At 37.6% G+C, this 12,394-nt stretch overlaps 1 long non-coding RNA gene across 1 annotated transcript in view; it reads right to left on the minus strand.

Annotated features, from left to right (window-relative positions):
* Positions 1-12,394, minus strand: part of LOC311525042 — a 365,087-nt gene that overhangs the window by 22,747 nt on the left and 329,946 nt on the right. The window lies entirely within an intron of this gene.

Genomic DNA, 12,394 nt, shown 5'->3' on the forward strand with positions numbered 1-12,394 from the left:
GTTCATGGTCAGACCCTTTTCCAGTTCTGATACACTTTCATCTTCATAGACAAGGCTCTCCCTGTCTCATGAGACCTAAACTGTGTAACCTTTCTGTTCTACTACCGTAGACATTTTCATGCATTTCCTGGAAGGAGAAGAAGAAGAAGAAGAAGAATCAGAAAATTCCACAATCTGGAACTATTTGGCTAGATTCCGGTAGAACATTCTCTCTTCTGTAGTTCACAGGAGGGATCTGTGGAATGTCTGCAGAGTCCCATAGCCTGCCCCTGTGAAACCACCCTTCTGATAAAAATACCAATTCAGGGCTAATTTGTGCCCTTAGCCACAGCCTGACCAAAGGGTGGTGCATAAAATAAACCAACCCAGAAGGTTTTGTGCCTTAAAGACACAACTATGAGGCCCATTTCCCTCCCCACTTCCCCCTTGGTCTGAGAGTTGGAGGTGTACTGATTTGCTTCTGACCTACACTAGCAGCAAACTGTGACATCCTTGCAATGGTTCAGCTCACTGTTAGCTTTATCCATCCTACTCACTTGCTCTGGGTTGGTGCTGGTGGGCAAGGGGGGAGGAAATGGATACGTAGTGCTCCTTACTCCTATACACTGAGAGCCTATGTCTGGGTAACCCATGTAGGGTGGTAAGGGTATTTTATTCCCCCTTTAATCTCCTGCATCAACATATAGTCCAAATCACAGCCCTGCTCTCCGTGATGTAACACTAACAAAATATTTTCCACTACGTAATTAATGTTACTCTAAACAATGTGATGATCAGTTTAAAAAGAAGCCTGATTCTTATGTCATAATATGTGAATAATTTGAATACAGGGCATCTACAGAAAAAGCAAGTGGACCGGGAGAGAGACTTTTAAATCAAAGTAGCTGGTGCATCAGTTTTACAATTTCTCCATGAAATGCTGGTTTAGAGGGAACTATCTCAAGCTAAAAATAATAGAGACAGTCCTTTCTGGCTGTATAATTTGCTAAGGACCTCATTTCATTCAGAACTAAAAACCACGATTCCCTATACCTCTCTCATTACGAGATGTATGCACTTTTAGTTAACTGTCCCCATGAAACTGGCAAACCTTGTTTTTGCCATAGGGACTTAGTTGCTATTTTTTCCCCTTTTTCAAATTCTTTATGAAATACAACAAGTGCAAATCCCTCCTAGATGACAAAATGTACTAGAGGGAATCGGGGGTGCATCAGCCAGAAATTCAGGTGCATTGAAAACTGTTGACCCCTTCAGAAGTTAGAACAAGATTACCCCTTGTTTTCTCCTGTAAAAAGCCTTGAAATAACCTATTCTCACTCCTCAAAAGATAACTGCATAGCATGCTCACTAATGGTTATGGGCTGGGGCTATTTCACAACACTCCCTCATCTCACAGATGTGGGACCACAGTCAAGAGAAAACTTACTGGTAAAGCTATGCAAACAATGAATTTTTTCATTCACTGGCAATATCAAAAAGTTTTAAAAAGAATGTTTTGGATCAGGCCAAACCCAAAAATTCTCAACATTTTTAGAGAATCGAAAAGTCAGAACCAAACATGCATACAAAAGTTTTGTTTTAATAAAACTGAAATGTTTCATTTTGACTTCAACCATTTTTTTAAATGTTCCTGAATTTTTTTAAAAACAAATTTGAAATGAAAAGTCATGTCAAATAAAAAAATCAAAATATTTTGTTTCCAAAATTTGGAAACTAAACATTTCATTTAAAAACTTTTTTTTCCTAAACAAACAATTCAGCAAAACCGTTTTGGCATCAGTGAATGGATTTTTCACCCTCCAAAAGTTTTGTTAACATTTTTTTGCCCAGCTCTGCTCACAGGTCAAATTCTACTCCCAGTTACATCTGTGGAACTAGTGTATCATCTTCAAAAGGGCAAATTAATGTGTAACCAGAGCAGAATTGCGGCCCTGTAGTTACTGAAAATATCTTCAAATATTAAAATTAGTGAATTTAAAAACACAGAGTGAAAGCCATTGGGAGAAATGGGTTAAGGAAAGTCAGTCTCTGGTTGTTCATTTTCTGTTAATGTTCTATTGCTTTTATTCTTCTTGTGTTTTTGCTCTTGACTTTCACTATATTTAATGGGGAGGGAGTGATAACCATTGCTACAATATTCTGATTTACCTAGTGGCAGAATAGTTATATGTTCAGGAAAGATGTGTTAATAGAATATTACCTTAGATTTTTCAAATTTATTGAACATCTTCCAATACTTTAAGTGTTATTAAAATATTATTTATGTTAATATTCATGGTGATTTACGTAAATTTTGGGGAAAAATTAGTTATGGAACACAGTTTTATTTATTGTTCACCTTTTATGGTGTTTATTTACTTTTTGCTTTTCATTTATTTTAGATAGTGAAAATGAACTAAGTAATTTTATTTTGTTTATATTCAATTTTCATTTTCCAGTTCTCATGCAATTAATACAATGCTGTTATATTTGAATTTCCAACACTCCGAGGAGATGTTTAAATCTCCCAAAAACTGATTCAGGGATTTTTTTTGTACATCTCATTTACAGTTATTTTTGGTTTTGTAAACAATCTGCCTAATAATTTTGGTTCTGGTTTAACCTATTTTAAAATGTTTTTATGCAGCAAAATCGTGTGTGTGTATGCATATATGTATTAACCAGAACCTAAATTATTTTGCACTTATAAAGACATTGTCAACCAATCTAGCACAGAACCCATGATCAATTCCTTATACATTATCGTTTTTAAAAGTCCAGTTTGTTTACAGATTTTTTTTGTCAGATTAAGATATACTTCTCCATGGAAACTGATTATCAAGACATATGATGTGAATAAAAAAACAAGGAAAGAAAACACTGTGACAAATGTTTCAGCTGAATGCCTTTGATGTCAAAAACACACAAATAGGTATTAAGATAAAACCTTGTCTACAGAATTTTGTTTCTGTAGTTTTAGGTCCCTGATCACCAGCTAATCCTTGGTATTTCTGAGAGGTTTCCAAGGGGTGTACATATATTTAAAATTAAAGAGGAATTTGGCAAATGTATTCTTGTAAACTCGGGAGTCAGGAAATACTGACCTCTGCTATGTGACAGGGTGTTGTTATTTATAACTCTGATCTGTGTCCTATGTTATGGTTAGGACACAAAGACCAATCTCTTCCCAGCACCTGACCACATTTCACACACTCAAAAATGCAGATTTAAGGATTTGTTCCCAATGAGTTCATGGGAAAACTCTTTTGTGAGCCTCTAACTTTACACAGTGAGTAAAGTGGAGATTCTGAGATATCAACAAGGATACTCACCGGACTGAAGAGATATCAATAAAGGCCTAATTCTGACATCTTTGCTCATGCTGAGTTTTTTACCTTAACCCATAGGGAATCCCACTGATCTCTTACATAGTGAGATGCTATTTTACGTGGCTTAGGATGGCAGTATCACGCTCTAAATGAACAATAATCTACTAAATCCATATAAAAAAGCCAATGAAATACAGGATGAAATCTTGGCCACATTGAAGGCAGTGGGAGTTTTGCCACTGACTTCAGTGGGGCCAGGATTTCATCCACAAACTATAACATGCACATTAATTACAGTGTACAAAATAAATCTCGAAAAGCCAGCAATGCATTATAAGTTGCCATTATTATTATTAATCAAAATTCTAAAGCCCTCATAAAAAATCAGTGGGTTCCTTGTGGAGAAAGGTACTTATCGGAGGACAAAGCAAGGATATAGCCCCTTCTTTCACCAGGATTCCATCAGAGGGTACCTTGCAACAAACCTTTTCCTTGGCTGAATTTTCAAATGCACTACTAACCTTTTCCCCAGATGTGTACAGGAAAATGGAGAACATGCTGATGCAGAATTAAGAATAGGTCTAGCAATTAACTCACCTAGCAAAAGCCTCTGTGGAAAAGAATTCTATTTTTAAATCATTAATCATAAACATACACATTAGAGTTGGTTAGGGGTTTTGTGAGGCAGGGAGCTTAGTTTTGCACAAAAACTGGAAAAATATAGTTTTTTTTCCCATTTAATTGTAAAGCTATTTTCGTGTGTGTGTGTGAGACAGTTGGTTGAATATATATATATATAAAACATATATTCAACCAATTGTCACACACACATATTCTCTCTATATAAATATATTATATACATATACACATGATACAGCAAAAAGATGCAGTTTCTTCCTGAATGTGCAGCTCTTAGAGTATGATAAATCATGGGAGGAGGGAGGAAGAAATTCCCTTCAAAGAGATATGGTCCTTTGATTTATATTGTATGGTTATATAGCTCTCCTCATCTGCTGAAGATAAATTATTTAAACAAATTTTAAGAACATGCATGACACATCCATATACATATTAGAGCTGGCCTCTAATGTTCTCTCTCTCTAAAATCCAGTTTGCATAGCTTATAGTGCCTGATGCCCAGTGGTGTTTCTAAAGTGAGTGGCATCACTTTACTGAAAATGGAACACCGTTCCTATTGGCCCAATACTTAACTCTGCTAAAGATGCAACTTTGTGGAAATCCACTTGACCTGTCTCCTACCCAAGATGCTAAACTTGAGGTCAGCCCAAAGCTTTTGACAAAAATTGTCACTTTATAACTTTTTACAATGGGTTAATGAGAATCAAGTGCTGTGGGTTTTATACTTCATAAAATTTCACTTAAAAGGACGGTAACAAAAAGCTTAATGGCAACAGAATAGGAAATAAGAACTAAAAAGCTGGGGACAGCATAAATGAAGAAGAAAAGACCAGGAAGGTGGGGGGTGTGAGAGGTGAGAGAGCAGCCCAAGTAATTTCTCCATTCCATGTTATTTTGATTATTATTTAATATTTACATTACAGCAATACTCAGGAGCACCAATAAAAATGGGGCCACATTTCGCTAGACACTATAAAAAGACACAGTTCCCTGCTGAATGATACGTTTGTATTTATACAGAACCTTCTCATATGTGTAACAGTCTTTAATTAAGGCTCATAGAAACCCAGGGAGGGAGGTATTGTTATCTCTCATTTTACTGATGGGAAAGTGAGGCATGAGGAGGTGAAGTGACTGTCCAAAGGCACACAGCTAGCAGCAGAGCTGGCCATGGAATCCAGAGCTAAGATTTTAAAGATTTACAAAACTGGATAGCTAAATTTAGGCACCTATATCTGTATTTAGGCATCTAAATAAATGGCCTGATTTTCAAAAGTGCCAAACTGCTATTGAAATGAGATTGGGTGGATGCTCAGAATTTAAAAAATCATTCTACTAATTTTGGTGCCTAAACATGGGCTTTAGAGCCTAATCAAACTTGTTGAGTTTTCCTGTAAAAAAGTTTTGGGTTTTTTTAAATGGCCTTTTTTCAAAACCTAAACGTTTCACAAAAAGTCACTGACCTTATCAGAATATTCTGATTTTTGTAACATTTTCAAAAAGACATTTTTAATTGATATTACAGTTGGGAATTAATCCAAATTTTTATTAAAATTATTTTCAATATTAAGAAAACATGGGTTTTGGTAAGCAAAATATATTGATCATGGTTTAATAAATTATTTCAATTACAATTCCGGTAAAGAATGTATTCAAATATCCATAACATGCTACAGAAAAATGGAGAATCGCTCCACTTCGAAGCCAGTGAAAGGAAAACACCTTCAACATTTTTTGACATTTTTCACAAAATTCTTTCCCTGTTTTTTGTCCAGTTCTAGAACTCAAGTTTAGGTACCTGAGCTGCAATTTTCAAAGTAGCCTTACGGAATTAGGCAATCAGGTATTCTGCTCCCAGTGTTGTACTCTAACCTCTAGACAACACCTCTTCTCTCTTGAGACCTAGGTTTTTCTGCTGTAACTAGATAATAGACATCAGATGCATGGCTGTACTCAGAATGCCTATCATTAATATTAAAGAGGTTACTCATAAATACTGGTGTAAATAACAGTAGCTCCAGGGAAGCCAGTGGACTTACTCTGGATTCACGTAGGTGTAACAGAGCGCAATGTGGTCTTCCATTAATATTTACAAGCATCTATTACTATTCTGCTGTCAAAATCAATTGTCATCAGACCTTTAAAGGTCTATATTCCCAACAGTGTACCGCGGTGTTTGAGAGTTTATTATGAGCAGATTATACTTGCTGGGACTGAAACTGTGTGACCTTTGAATCTAAAAGCAATTATTCTATTTCTTGAGTTAACTTAAATCTCCACTCTCTACCAATCTTACTTGAGAGTGGCAATAACCACATTAACTCCCTCCCTAATTCTGATCTCAATTACTCTGATATAAATCAGGGTTATCTCCAGTAAAACCATGGGGCTTGATTTTCCTTTCACTGCAGTTTTACAGTGGCGTCACTATGATGACTTCATTGGAGTTGCTCCTGACTTATGCTGGTGTCAATGAGCGGAGAATGAGGCCCAGTTAAAACCAGCACTATAAGATCAGAATTAGGCCCCAAAACTTTATCTCTGACCAGAGCTTGGGAGATTTTTTTTCCATTTCTTTCTTTTAAATAATTTGTGGGTCTATTACTTTATAGTGATGTTTGGGGAACTTTGAGGACCTTGCAAGGAAATCTGTAAACTCCAACATTAACAAACAGAAAAATCAATTTCATTAATGCAGTAGGGCTTTTTTCCCATTTTATTTAGGTGAAAAATGTTTGCACATGAAGCATGGTCTTTGGAGATTTATTAATCTCCTTATCCATGAGGCACAAATAGTTAGAACTTTCCATTGGGTGCTGAAGACATACTATGATGGACACTATCATTAAGCCTCAGGCCAACAGCCTTTTCTGTGAGGTAGGCAGTTTTAATTGTTAATAAGCCATTGTCTGGCCATGCTGAAAGAAAGGCAGAAGGCAATAGATGTGGTTTAATTAGGCCACAACTTAATACACTTAAAATAACAGAGTGCCTAGCAATAAATTGTACAGTGCAGGTCATCATCATTTCCTTAATCATTTCCACATCATCCCCAACCTGGTCCCAGGCATCTCATAGCTGGGACCCCTCTGTCCCTCCCTTTTATGCGGGCTAAGGGGGGTGACAAGAAGAGGAGGGTTGACTCCCCACTGTACCAGTTGTAGGAGCCCCAAACCCCTCTTCCTCAGGTCCCTTAAGGGAGGCTTTTGTTTAATGCTTTTTCGAATCCATTTTATCCTATAACCATACCCCTTTCAGAATGAATAATTGCACTGGACATCACATCTGCCACAGGTTTTATGTACTAAGACCAGTACCAGGTTTACAATGGTGCCAATGGTGCCTTTGCGCTGGACCCACAGTCAGAAGGGGCCCATTATGTCCGGTTGAAACGCAGACCTGGCTGTGTTCGGTCAGCAGTGCTGACTGGACACTAGAAGTCTGCTTATAGGAGTAACCACGATCGGCCTCCCTGCTAGGAGGACAGGAAGAGCAGCTGCTGCTGCCCGGAGGAGCTGCAGCTCAGCGGGAGACAGAGAGAACTGACTCCCAAGGACCCAGCTCCAGTGGAGAGAGGTAGGTATCGGCTCCGCACTGCCCCGGAGCAGAGGGTGGGGGGAGATCCTGTCTGATTTTTATTTTATTTTGGTTTTGCACCATAAAAAGATAAACAAAAGAAATAGCTTTTTCAAGTCACCTCATACAACTAGTGTAGTGCCATCTCTTTATCGTGAAAATGCAACTTACAAATGTAGATTTTTTTTGTTTCATAACTGCACTCAAAAAGAAAACAATGTAAAACTTCAGAGCCTACAAGTCCCCCCAGTCCTACTTCTTGGTCATCCAATTTCTAAGAGAAACAAGCTTGTTTACATTTATGAGAGATAATGCTGCGTGCTTCTTATTTACAATGTCACCTGCAAGTGAGAACAATCATTCACATGGCACTGTTGTAGCCAGTGTTGCAAGGTATTTACGTGCCAGATATGCTAAACATTTGTACACCACTTCATGCTTCCACTTGTACATTGCATATTTTTAAATCTTCTTACCGTGTTAATATTTGTAATAAAAATAATAATATAAAGTGAGCATCATACACTTTGAACTCTGTGTTGTAATTGAAATCAATATATATTTGAAAATGTAGAAAAACATCCACAATATTTATAAAATAATTAAATTGACATTCTAATATTATTTAAGTGTGATTAAAACTGTGATTAATTACGATTATTTTTTTTAGTTGTTTGACAGCCCTACTTAGCCAGTTTTTAATCTATTACATGTGTGCCATGTTAATTTCATACCATTCTAAAATGTCATGCGGTACCAACTCAAATGCCTTATAGAAGTCTAAGTATATCATGTCAACACTATTACCATTATCAACCAAATTTATGATCTCATAAAAAAAAAGATATCAACTTAGTTCGGCAGGATTTATTTTCCACAAACCCATGGGCTCCCTCATCAGACTACATCCCCCTGATACACCATGGACTTCCATTTTGGTGAAGGGAGGCAGTGTGTGATGGGAGTCCCATGGGCACGGTGAATTACAGGAGATGATATGGCTTGGGAGCCTGGTCCATAGAGGAAAATGCAAACATAAAGCAACCGAACTACAATTCCCATTCACTATGCCAGTATATCTAAATGGAAATATTTTGTTTTTTGTCCCTAAAACTGAAAACTTCTGTTTTCAGGCATTTGTTGTTGTTGTTTTCTAAAAAACTCCACAACCAGCCAACCAATCAATCAACCAACCAACAATTACAACAACATTTTCCATAGAAAGCAGATTTTCAAGAACAATTTCATTTAAAGGAAAACTCAATTTCCCATCAAAAACAGTTGAGATGGAAAATTTTTGATCAGCCCAAGTAATTCACGGTGTGAAAGATGTGGTGAGATGGTGAATTTAGCGCTAACAAAAAGTATCCCATAACAATAAATAGAAACAGACATATCAGTCCAATATCCACATGAATGTCCTAGATTTCCTTGCTTTATTGTGGTCTTTCCCAGCTCTCAGAGCTTTGTGTCCCACTCTTTTGCAGAAGTAAAGCCCAGTTTGTCTTCTAATCAAATGAAAACTGTTGGTGGCAGTAATTAAATCCCACCTTCCTTTCCTAAAGTGAAGATTTAAAATGCTTCTAGTTTACAATACAGCTTGTTGTCTTAAATCATCCCATAAAATAGATTAGAGAAATTGTATAATGTCCTGCCATCTTCAAGAGATTCAGTGATGCAAGACAAATGTTCAGGACAAAAAGAGACAATTTACCATATTCATGTGCTCTGTTTTGCTACTTTTGCCTTGATTTGCATGTAAACTACTTGGCTAAACAATGGGATAACAAGGACGCGAACTACTGTCCCCTTGTTCTGTTGATGGAAGTATTATTTCTTCATTTTCAAAGTCCTAAGTGGATAATTATTGTCCAATTAGACTTGCTATTACCATCACAAGGACCATAAAATGGGAATAATAAAATTTACCTTGCACAGAGTTATTGTGCAGATTAATTCACAATTAATATTTGCACAGCACTGTGAAAATTAAAAGAATTGCATAGCAGCTAAGTATAATAATTAATAATTAATCATTGTTAACACTGTTTTTATATTTATGACCTTAGAAACCCAGTGACTGGTTTGCCTATCTGCTGCTTAGGCAATATCAGGGCGCACCTCTAAGTGTTTATTTCATATAAGCACCCAAACCCTGGATTCTTAGCCATACAGTTTGAATCCTGATTTGACAACACTCGAGCTAGAAATCAGGCATGAACAGTCTTGTGGCAATAGTCACACATCTGCTCCTGCTCTTGGTCGAAACCTGGAAGTAAAGAGACATGCAAAATCAAATAGAATAGTTAATCCGACTTTTTCTAACTTCTAATGCGATTCAGTTCAGGTTTTATTCCAGTTTCACTAACTTTATATATTATCTGAACTGCTTCGCCCGTCTCTAATTCTTTGTAGTACAAGAGTAAAAAAGGCAATAGCTTTTCACCACTAGAGGCTGAGCTTGGTGAGTCTCTATCTCGTCCCCATTTGTCTGAATGACAAAATCACTGCATAATTTGGCAACAATTCAACACTGGTATCATTCTGTGCACTAAAGAGCCCCCAAACTGGAATACAACTGAGGTTTACCCACAACCTGTGAGATGGTAGAAGGGAGACGTTTGTTTGCACAGAAAGTGACTATTATTTCAGGGGTTAGTCATCCCCTAGTTTAACTCAACAAACCTGCGAAGGAGAAATTAATTAAGCTGAAATTCTCCCTTATTCTCTTCCTTCCTAATTTATCCTCTCCAAACAATAATATCTAAGGCAACATCAGATGCATGACCATGCTGTTTTCTTAAGGGACGATCTCATTTCTTCAAAGTGAAGCTTTGAGTGGCAATTTGAAGGTCTCACCTGCATGGAGTACTAGTGGCTGAGTTGCTGAGACTCATGCAGCTGGAGTCCAGCAGTCACGTGAAATTTCTGCAGAAGTTTGTGAAAGTCTGAACCTGAACAAAATTGGAAATGGAGGGAAGAGTCCTTCAGCCAATGATGAGAGATGAACTCCACTGAAGGTGAACACGTCACTCCAGATTTACACTACAGTAACAGAGATAAGAATCTGGCCCAGTAATTTTACATGTAAAATATGGCTCCTAACTCCCAACCTTCCTTATTTTTTGCAGTGTGTTTTCTTTACATTCTACCTTCCACTTGTATACAAGTGAGCTGAAACCTAGAAGTTTTTTGCTCTGGTATTCTGAGACTATAATAAGGGTTTCAGCAAATAACAGAGAGAAACTCATAACACATTTGAATGGTTTATGTCAAGAATCCTCTCTGAACTGAGTAGTGTATATGATTTCACTCAGTCTGTGGGCAACAACATTGACAGTTACTCGCTCATTATAGCTGAGGGTCCACTACACCCTCAAACACAAGGATTTCCTTGTCAATATGGTAATAAAATAGAACATAATTTGGATTCACTATAACGTAGCACCTTTTATATTCAAAGTGGTTTGCTAAGATTAGACACAGTAGTGGTAGTGCAGTGACTGTGTATGCAAATGCCATAACCATCATGCATTCTGTATCAGCTCGCCACATTCTTCAACATTAGAGAAAAAGAAAAGAGAATAAAAATTAATATTGTTCAAGACAATCACTGCTCTTTTCAGAATTATTCAGGTATGCTTAACTTTCCTTTGGGCAGCCACCAGAGAGGCCGAAGGGAGCATGGTTTCCTGTGAAAGATGAATTGCAGTGTCAGCACCATTGGCTCTGAACCCCAGCCCTACTGCAGCACTTGAAACCACCAGGGTCTGATCCAGGGAGAAGAACTTGATGATATCTCTTCAGTGTTTAACCCCACAGGTGCGAGAGAGAATCTGAGTACAGCATCAACTGCTTGTGTGTTTGATGCACATTTATATAATCATGAACGGATAACTGATAATGGCTGATTCGATGAGCACATATAAAAAGGAGGCATGTGGTCCTCAGTTCAAGTAACCGTTTTGTTTCTTCTAATTATGTATCATTGTTTAAAGGCTTTCGCTGTGAAGCTTTGTTCCTATCTGCCTTGTATTTAGTATGCCATTGAAGGTTTCTCACTGAGCAATTAGCAGCTGTAATCCAGACTAGCTTCCAGTATCCAAGAAGAATGTTTAATTGCCTCGCATCACAGGGTCAGACATACACACACCCCTGCAAAAAGGTTCAGCTGACGCACCTGTAGTGGATATAGACAGCAGTCTGCTCTGGAACATTTTATGGTAATTGTGCAGAGCAGATGCTGTATAGAAAGAATTGCATTAGCAGAAGCTGGAATTATGCACTAAAAAATACTTCCAAGAAGTGGGATTTGGGAATAAAGGACTAAAAAAATATTTTGGTTTTCAATTCAAAATATTTCTTCTAATTGCTATCTATGATAATGACCCAATGGAAGCTACTAAGCTTCTACAGCATGCCACCAGTGATGAATTTATACTTTCTGTTGCCCTGGGCTGAAACTAATAATGTTGCCATCCACACACCCCATCTACCTAAAGACTGGAATTTAAAAACATTCCCCCCACACCTTGTATCTTAAACTAAGACATTAGAGCACCACCCAGTGGGTCATAACAAGGCTATGTTTATGTCACGGAGGTCACAGAATCTGTAACTTCCAGAGACCTCTGACATTTTCTGCTTCAGCCCCTGGTGTACGGGGAGATTTCAGCAAACCAGTAAAGTGCCTGAAACCACTATTGCTTATTGCTAAAAGCAGCCAAGTCAGCAGGCCGTAAATTGGCCATGCAGCAGTCTCAGCTTAACAAGGTAGGAGGGGAGGGGGTTTTGGGTGCCACAGAAAGGGCAGCTTGACCCCACATCCTTCCTGATAAGAATTGTGTTGAAGTTGCTGATACATGCATTTT

Source organism: Lepidochelys olivacea (genome assembly GCF_965140295.1).
Source record: "Lepidochelys olivacea isolate rLepOli2 genome assembly, chromosome: 8".
Classification (NCBI taxonomy): domain Eukaryota; kingdom Metazoa; phylum Chordata; order Testudines; family Cheloniidae; genus Lepidochelys; species Lepidochelys olivacea.